The sequence below is a fragment of the Schistocerca piceifrons genome, chromosome X (assembly GCF_021461385.2).
Source record: "Schistocerca piceifrons isolate TAMUIC-IGC-003096 chromosome X, iqSchPice1.1, whole genome shotgun sequence".
In the NCBI taxonomy this organism is placed as follows: domain Eukaryota; kingdom Metazoa; phylum Arthropoda; class Insecta; order Orthoptera; family Acrididae; genus Schistocerca; species Schistocerca piceifrons.
This window is the reverse complement of record NC_060149.1, coordinates 952,509,540-952,518,968: the sequence shown is the minus strand read 5'-3', so window position 1 is coordinate 952,518,968 and position 9,429 is coordinate 952,509,540. Positions and strand designations below refer to the sequence as shown.

General features: G+C 38.7%; 1 pseudogene; it reads left to right on the top strand.

Moving 5' to 3' along the window:
- Positions 1-1,976: 1,976 nt before the first annotated feature.
- The window catches only part of LOC124722801, a 44,230-nt pseudogene continuing 36,777 nt past the window's right edge, over positions 1,977-9,429 (top strand).

Genomic DNA, 9,429 nt, shown 5'->3' with positions numbered 1-9,429 from the left:
TACCACATGGTGCCATAACGTCCTTGCCACCTTAAAGGAGTGGGGCCTCCATGGCCCACTCCTGATTTTTATCCAGAACTTTCTTCCATGTCACACTTTTTGGGTACAGGTTGGTGCCTCCTGTAGCATCCCCCCCCCTGCAGGAGAATGGGCTTGCACAAGGTTCTGTTTTGAGTGTCGCTCTCCTTTTTGTGGCTATCAATGATCTGGCGGCAGCTGCATGACGTATGGTGTCCCCATCTTTTTTGTTCGTCCGCGACGGCTATTGCTGGAGGCAGAATGCAGGGAGCAATACACCAAGCACAATCCTGGGCTTTCACTCATAGCATCCATTTTTTGGCTGCTATGACCTACGTTATGCATTTCTGTCATTGTGTTTTTTAGGACCGGTCTTTGATGCCTAGTTGACATGGCTTCCCCGTCTTTGTCAACTAAAGCAGACATGTAGGTCGCACCTGAATGCTCTTCTATGCCTCAGCGACACCGACCGCGGTGTGGTCCACTCTACTTTGATATGGCTGTATGCAGCATTGGTGCAGTCACACCTAGATTACAGGAATCTCTCATATGACTTTTTATCAGCTTCGACATTACGTCTGGATTCGATACACTATTGTGGGGTAAGACTGGTAACAGGTGCCTTTGGACTAGGCAGCAGTTCCACTATTGTGGGTTCTGCACCATCAAAAATTGATGGCAGCTGCTCGCCCATAGTACCCTAACTCTCATCTCCTCTTTCCAGATACGAGATCTACCTCCCAAAACGGCAACACAGGTCTGGGGTTACGATCACCAAGTTTGAGTCTTGGTCCAGCACACAGTTTTAATCTGCCAGGAAGTTTCATATCAGTGCACACTATGCTGCAGAGTGAAAATCTCATTCTAGAAAACTCTTTATCTGTAATTCTCTTTACATATTGACTATTTTCTTCACATATGCAGGACATGGTCTCATCTGAAAAGTGAAAGCAAGCCTGTAAAAGAAAGGGGGGGGGCAGTTTTCAATTCTTGAGCAGTGACCCTCTTGTTTCTTTTTTTTTTTTTTTGTTTTTGTTTTTTTGTTTTTTTTTTTTAAACCTTTGCAATTTGGGTGAGTTTATGTTCAATCCTTGCACCCAATTTACTCTTTCATCTACCTACTTTTTTTTCTCGTCAAGCAGAACGATATTTATGCCCATTGCTTAATACCTGTTTGTATCACTTACAATGCTGGTATTTATGAATTTTTTTTGCATTTGACTCCGGAAAGACCATTTATCTTTGTAGTGAGGCCTTGCCAACATCAAATTTTCTGGATGGAAAGTCGCTCAATCTGCCCATATACTTTAAAATTTAAAAGTAAATCTAGCAATGCTAGAAAGTATACAAAATACTGATATACCCATTTTCAAGTTGTTGTTTAAAGATTCACGACTTTTAAAACTTACGTAGATTATCTTTTTGATGATGGAACTTTACATAAGAAGTTATTAAGAACATTGTGAATATCACATGACGAACAATTGAATGACTAAAGCAGTGTTATCAACCCTCATTCATTGACACATGTAATAAATTCATCGAGGCAGTGAAGTCCAGAGCTGTTGTAAAAATTTCTGAAATTAAAAGTATATATTACCTAATGAAAGTATTATTTTGGGGTGAAAGGACACAATAATTATTATTTTTGGAATGTAATAATTCACTATGGCTTCATTTTAATTCTAATAAGTTTCACACTGTAATGAAACATTGTCTAAATGCCTCTCTCTCTCTCTCTCTCTCTCATTTGTTATAACTTACTGCTGTTATTTTGTATTTGTATTGCAGTCATTACATTAAAATTGGCTATATTGATTCTGCAATTTATACTATTATGTTATTGCTAAGAACTGATTTAAAGAATAAACGTATATATTTATTTGTAAGATATTGTAAATTTATACCACTGGAACTCTTTCAAAATATTTGATTGCTTAATACTGCCAATAAATACAATGACTTTCTTTCTTCTGTTTATAATTGTAATAGATGTTGGACACTTTGACTCCAAGTATGTTATACAGAAACGCAGTGAATTTTTACAAAAGGCAAAACTATGTGTTCGAAGAATTGTGGAGAGGAGGGTACGTGATGTATTTTAAGTAGGTTATAAAGAGTAACTATAACAACATAAACAATAAATTATTGATAAAATTATTTAATTGAATAGATAAAAAATCTACTCACCAAGCGGCAGCAGAACATACACATAAAAGACTGTTGTGATTGGCAAGCTTTCGGACCCTGTGGCTCCTCCAGACAGAAGCGTTGAAGGGGAAGGAAGAAGGGTAAAGGAAAAGGCCTGGAGAGTTCCAGGAAAAGGTGTAGATTTTGGGAAAGTCACCCAGAACTGCGGATCAGGCGAAAAATAGAAACGACACATGTCATATACCAGCTATTATGTAAACACTGTTCAGCTTTCTACATCTGCATGACTACCACCAAATTATCAGTTAGGATAAATGGGCACAGGCATAGTGTATATACTGGAAACTCGCAATATCCTGTTGCAGAGCATGCTCTACAACATGGCATACGTGACCTCGGCACTTGTCTCACCACACATGCCACCTGGATTCTTCCGCCAGACACCAGTTTCTCAGAACTCCGCAGGTGGGAACTAGCACTACAACGTGTCCATGGTTCTCACCACCCACCTTGCCTTAATTTACGTTAATTTCTCCTGTCTCAGCTTTTCTTCACTGTAATTACTCTTTGCTTCACTCCGTTTTAGCTTTCTACATCTTTCATTGTCTTTTCCATCTATTTTCACTGCCCCCTCCCACAGCTGTTGCATACAATACACTTAGCTTCTCACTCTTATTAACTCATGTACAGTTTTAGTAGTAATCTCTGTCTTGCATATTACCCTGTCTTCCACCTTTAAGCTCTCAGGTTTCCGAATCTTGCCCGATGCAGTCCCCAACAATTAGTCTTTCCTTCTCATCCTGTACGGTAAGTCACCCATGACCCACGGTTGTGGGTAACTTTCTCAAAATCTACCCCTTTTCTTAGACCTCTCCAGTCCTTTTCCTTCACCCTTCTTGCTTCCCCTGCAACCCTTCAGCCTGAAGAAGGAGTCACTGGCTCCAAACGCTTGCCTATCACAACAGTCTTTTATGTGTGTGTTCTGCCACTGCTTGGTGAGTAGATTTTTTATCTATCCAATTAAATAATTTTATAAAGAGTATCTGTGTGTGATGTTTTTATTGGTATACAACTTGTTATAAACAAAACTTATTTTTACCATTTAATATGTTTCCAGATATTTACCAGTGGTAAAGATGAAATTGGGTTGATTGTACTTGGTTCTGACAAGACACAGAATCCACTTGATTACCCAAATGTGAGTGTGGAATTTCCTCTTGCACTGGCTACATGGAGAAATCTTTACATGAAAGTGAAATAAAAACAGATTGGATAGATGGTGTTGTTGTTAGCATGCAAGTCTTGAAAGATGAGCTTTAAGTATTTAAAGCTGTCTGTTTCATGACATTCCTGGAACATGTTCCAGAATGTGTGTTACACAAATCACAGTGACATAGTTGTGACTTTATAAAATTGAATCAATATGTTTTTGTAATGAAAAAGAAACAGAAGACACAATACCTGCAGAAATAGGAAATTTTTTTGTGTGATTTTGCTGTATGAATGTTTTTTACAGTTTTTCAGCTCAATAATTAAGGAGGTATTGATACAAGGCTTTGCCAAAAATCCATCTGTCACCTACAATTCCAGCCCTGTCACTGGCATTCCCTACCCCACAATATGACTGGGCCACCATGAAAGCAGCCACATCATTGTCAAATTCACTGAAACTACTGCATAGCAATTTACTTGAGTATGGCTGCTGTTGTGGTCTTCAGTTTGGTTTAAGCACTGCGTCAATACCTTCTCTTCATAGCACTTGGAGGTCGCGATCTGCGACTGTTTTCACAAATGGCAAGAGAACTTTTCCTCTAGTTGCTTGTTTTTCAGTGAAAGATGCAAATATTTTAGAATGTAGTGCCTTATGTATATCTGTTAGAATAGCCACAAGGTCGGAAAGTTATTTTCAAATGATTGAGGTCTTCTACAGAGTATTGAAATTCACAGATTCTTCCAACCTGGTCCACCAATGTCTTACATACTCCTCTTCCTCCATGGATTGTTTCCAGTATTTGGAGATGAAACATTAGGCAGCAAAACATGCCTTATAACCAAAATCTAATGAACATATAATTAAATTAACCAAAGATGTAATGTTGCACTCTCAGGTAAGACTGATCTTGAATGCAAAGCCAAAGTGGAAATTAAATGTACGCTGCAACATTCATCTCACTTTTTGTTATTGAAATTATTCACAGTGCCATAGGGAGAACTGAGTTTATGTGTTTTATAGAGTCAGATACACGCTGTGGCACAGGGTGCTGTCCATTATTCTCCTGACTATGATGTGCAGGAATGGTAGTCTTCCTTCTTCTTTGGTCTCCATAGTGAATTTGATTTTGTGGCGTGTGGAGTTCAGATGTACAAAGAAGTCAAGAAGTTTGTCTCTTCCATGAGGCCAGATGACAAGTGTGTTATCCACATAACAGAAGAAGAAGAAGAAGAAGAAGATGGATTTCCATTTGGATGACATCAGCGCCTCTTCCTCGAAGTGCACCGTAAACATATTCACAATCTCTGGTCAGAGTGGGCTGCCTATTGCGACTCCATCTGTTTGCAGGAGGGAGGTGTGCCACGAGTCAGTGAAGTGGGAAAGTTGACCAAGTAATATGCGTGACGTGTCATACCTCGACCGATATTGAGAACAGAATAAAAAATTCAGAGGCATTACTTTTCAGCACTCCCATGCATATTCTGTATGCAAGAAAAAGCTTATGGAGCAGGTTTCTCATTCAGAAATTCTATTTCAGTGCTGGTTGTTTACACGAAGTCCGTGTTAAGCATAATGGAAGAAGGAGAAATGTTTATCAGCATTCCAGATTTGGCAGTGGCAGGCTCATGGTCTGCTGAGGCTCTGGTTTATTGTTTCACTATATTGCTGCTTGCATTGCTCAGAATCTCATTTTGTGCGAACATAGAATTGGTAGGTTCAGGAGGGCCATGCTAAATGCCTTGCAGGGCCTCAGTAGTGCCACCCAACTAGCACCTGAGAGGGCAGACAAGTGTTCACTCATGCGTACGTGATCCTGCAGTGAAGTTGTGTACATTTAGTCAGGAAGTGGGCTTGTATACAGTGAGACAAGTATCCACACAGACAATGTGATGGCATCTGGAGCAGCACAGACTGTCTAGCCCTTAATGCAGCTCTAGAGAGAGGTGAACTGACAGCGGTGCAACTGACAAGAGATGGCTATGCCACCAGTCGCCAGCCACTACAGTTGATGAACTCTGACATATGACATACAGTTGAGTAGCATGAAATGATGTACCCATGGCTGTAATCCAACCTCGATTTGATATCCAGTGTGATGAGAGCTGTTCTGCTGTTCCAGTTTCAATACTGAAATTCATATATTATTTTTATGCTATCCTAACCAGATTGGACTGTGGTGTCATACAGCATAAAATATCTTACAGCTTGTTGAATCAGTGATGAGAAGTGTAGAACAGCCAGCAGGGGAAAGATGTTGGCAATGAGACAGCTTTTATGTAGAACAGCAGTACAGTGTTTCACAGTGCATAATGCTTCCGCAGATTGAGAACAAAATGTGTGGTTTGCTTTCATCCATTTTCACAAACTCTGAGGCATATTGCACTCTGAGAATGTTCATCGAATTCAGATACTTTGTATTATATTTCAGTAACAGTGACATAATAGCAAATTGGACTGTATGAGTTGTTATGGATTTTTTTTCCAGAGACACCCTACCATTTCTTCAGATTTATTTAATTTGGGTATAAATCCTTTCCAGCATATATGCTGTACACAAAATGTTGAACATAAAATGTAGCTATCTGTTGATTTAACATCTTGCTGAGTATACTAGTACAATGTTTTGTTGTAACAAATAGTTCAATGTATTTTACACACTTATAAACTTATTTATACATTTATAGTAATTTATACCATTACATTAATGTTGTACCTTAATGTTCTGGAAGACGATATTATAAGGAGCCTCATACTTTTCCTGGATGATAGAGTTGTCTATAATGAATTATTGCCTGAAAAAAATCTGCACAAATTTGAGTCAGATCATAACATTTCAAATTGGTCCAAAGATAGGCAACTGAGTTTAAGTTTTCAGAAATGTAAATTGGAGCACATCACAAAACAAATAAAAGACAGTATTGTATGACTACATTATCAAATAATCACAGTTTTAATTGGTCAACTCATACAAATATCTGGATGAAATGAAATGGTGACATAGACTCACTTGTAGGCAAAGCAGAATGCAGACTTCAATTCATTGGTAAGATACTGGAAAATGTAATCAGTCTATAGAGGACATTGCTTACAAAATACTTGTGTGGCCCATTCTAGAATATTGCTTAAGTATGACCCATAACAAATAAGGCTAATGGCAGACATTGAATGTATACAAAATAGTGTAGCATGATTGATCATAGATTTATTTGATGCATGGGAGAGCATCAAGAAGCTACTACAAATTGGAAATGCCAGACAAGTGAAGATAGACGCCAAATATATGACAAAACCCAACTTATGAAATTTCAGGAACCTGTATTAAGTGAGGTATTTAGGGATTATACAATAACCGCATATGTGTCACTCCTATAGGGACCATGAAGGCAAGATTAATTACAGCATGCACAGAACCATTTAAAGAATCATTCTTCCCACACTCCACATGAGCATTGAATGGGGAAAAACCATAATGTGTGGTACAACAATGTACTTTGTCGTACAACCCACAGTGGTTTATACAGTGTGCATGGAGACATGGAGTCAGTTGACAGTAGCTGGGTAATGGTTCATATTGATTCCCATTTCCCTGTTGCAGTAGGTGATCTCATGCCTCTAATTATTTTTTCATTGCTATCTTAACTTGCATTCTTCAATTCAGTTTATTAACCCTTCTTATCTCTTTGTATTAGGGCAAATGTACAGTTAACTTTTAAGGAATTTGTATTTTCAATTTATCAACTGGAGGTTTGTTTCATATGCAGCAGCAATGTTACAAATTATTTGTTTCAGTTTCTTTAGAATAATTTGCTGTTTCACAGGTGCCTTGAAGAAAATAAAAGATCTCAAAAGTGTCTTAATGACAACCGATGACCTCATGTTGACAAGACAGCTGGTTGCCTTGCAGAGGGCAGGGCTTGACGGTCTGAACATCAGCTTAGACACCCTGCAGTCCCAACGCTACAACCAGATCACGAGGAGGAAAGGCTGGGAGCGTGTCATGGCTGGCATAGATCTAGCCTTGCAACTTGAATACGACCCTGTGAAGGTATTACTAGTGCAGCTGTCATCGCATGCAGACTTTCATAAGCAAAAGATATAAATCTGTTGTTAAGAATATCAATACAAGAATCACCATTTTAAAGCAGTATGCCCTCACCCTCGCCCCCATCACCGCTCCCACCCTCACCCCTGTCTCCACACTGCAGCTGTAAGTGAAGGAAGGTATAGTAAGACAGAAGAAGTAAATTTTAGCTGACGATGCTAACAGTTTCATAGTTTATACAACATAAAAAAGTATGCCTTGCAAGTTTACCAATTAAATATCTTATATTTTCCTCCCAAGAGAGTCTTATGAGACTCAAGATCTTTACAGTTTCTCTTTTTTTCTTTTGTGTCTTTAGTTTAAAATAAGTTTCCTCTATTGTGGTGTTGTTTTGAAAAAATACTCGATTGTTTGGAAAAATTATTCTTAATTCTGTAGTCACACTTTTGTTGTGTCTAAGTACTACTGGTTTCAGTAGCAAGTACCAGCATCAGTTCACCTTATTATCAAAAATTTCTTTGCAGAATAAAAGCTGACCACTGTGGCCAAGCGGTTCTAGGCACTTCAGTCCGGAACCGTGCTGCTGCTACGGTAGATAAGACACCTACTGGGGTAAGTGACTTGATGACTGCACACAAGAAGTTGTCATTTATTCCATATGTAGCTACCATGCAGACTCATATTTTGTATTAGTTTGTCCTTACTCTTCCAAAAGGTTAAACCTTGTCTCTGCAGCCACAGCTTTCTCTCTTCAGCAGTTGTCTTCATCTCCATGTGTGAAGAAAATCCCATTCATTGATCATATTGTTTAAGTAGGATGTTCTCAGTCATCCCCTTGTTTTCTTACCTACGATCTTGCCTTCAGAAATGTTTTTTAAAAGATTATCGTCTCCAGTTAAGTGTCCAGTGTATTTTGCTTTGCCCTGGCCTATAACTTTCAGTGGTTCTTTCTTGTCTCCTATTTCCTTTAACTTTTCTGTCAATGCAGCTAGTTCTTGTACTTCTCCTCCAGAACCACATTTCAGCAGGTTTGAGGCGAGCTTTCTTTGGCTTTTCTAATGTACAGATTTTGCATCTGTGTGTCAGAACACTCCACACAAAGGTCTTTACAAATATTTTCTTAATGTGGAAGCTGATATGTTTATTCAGTTGCAGCTTCTTCTTATTTCGGAAGGAACTCTTCACCTGTGCTTTTCTTTTCTTGAATGCCTTGAAATATTGATTGTTTTCTTGCAAAATGCTACTGAGATAGTGAATTTCAGTTCCTTTCTTGAGTTGCTCATTGCCTGTTCTTGTGTCAGTCCTACCTCCACCTCCTTTCTTGTCTGTAGCCATAACTTTTGTCTTCTTTGTATTCATTTTTAGCTTTAGTTTTACCACTTCTTGATTTAAGGCCTGAAACATTTTATTTAGTTCCTACTCTGATTTACTATTGCGATGTTGTCAATCTGCAGTGTATATGCATGCAATTAAGTTTCCATATCGACATCATGCTCCAAAAACCACCTAACTGTGTGCGGCAGGGGGTACGTCTCATGCCACCAACTGATCCCCTCTGCCTTGTTCCACTTCTGTATTATCTCTAACTTCTCAAATTTTCTTTTCGTGATCATTTCGTGAATTGTATATGAGAGAAACTATTATGTTGTCAGACTCTTCTCGGAAACTACTCTCTCGAAATTTGGGTAGTAAATCTTTCCGTGATGGACAACTGCTCTCTTATGGCATCTACCACTGGAGTTGCTGAGCATCTCTGTAATGATCTCACAGTGACTAAATGATCCTGTGACAAAACACTCCAGACTTCATTGGATCTTCTTTCTCTCTTCTGTCAGTCCTACTGGGTAAGGACACAGGGGTAATTTATATTCACTTAAGATTCTTCCTGTGAATCTTAGTCTGGCATCTGCTTTTCTATTGCTGTTTTATGTGGTCATTCCACTTTAAGGTTGCTCTGGATAGTTACTTCTAGATATTTTATGGTAGATTCTGTTTCCAGCAATTT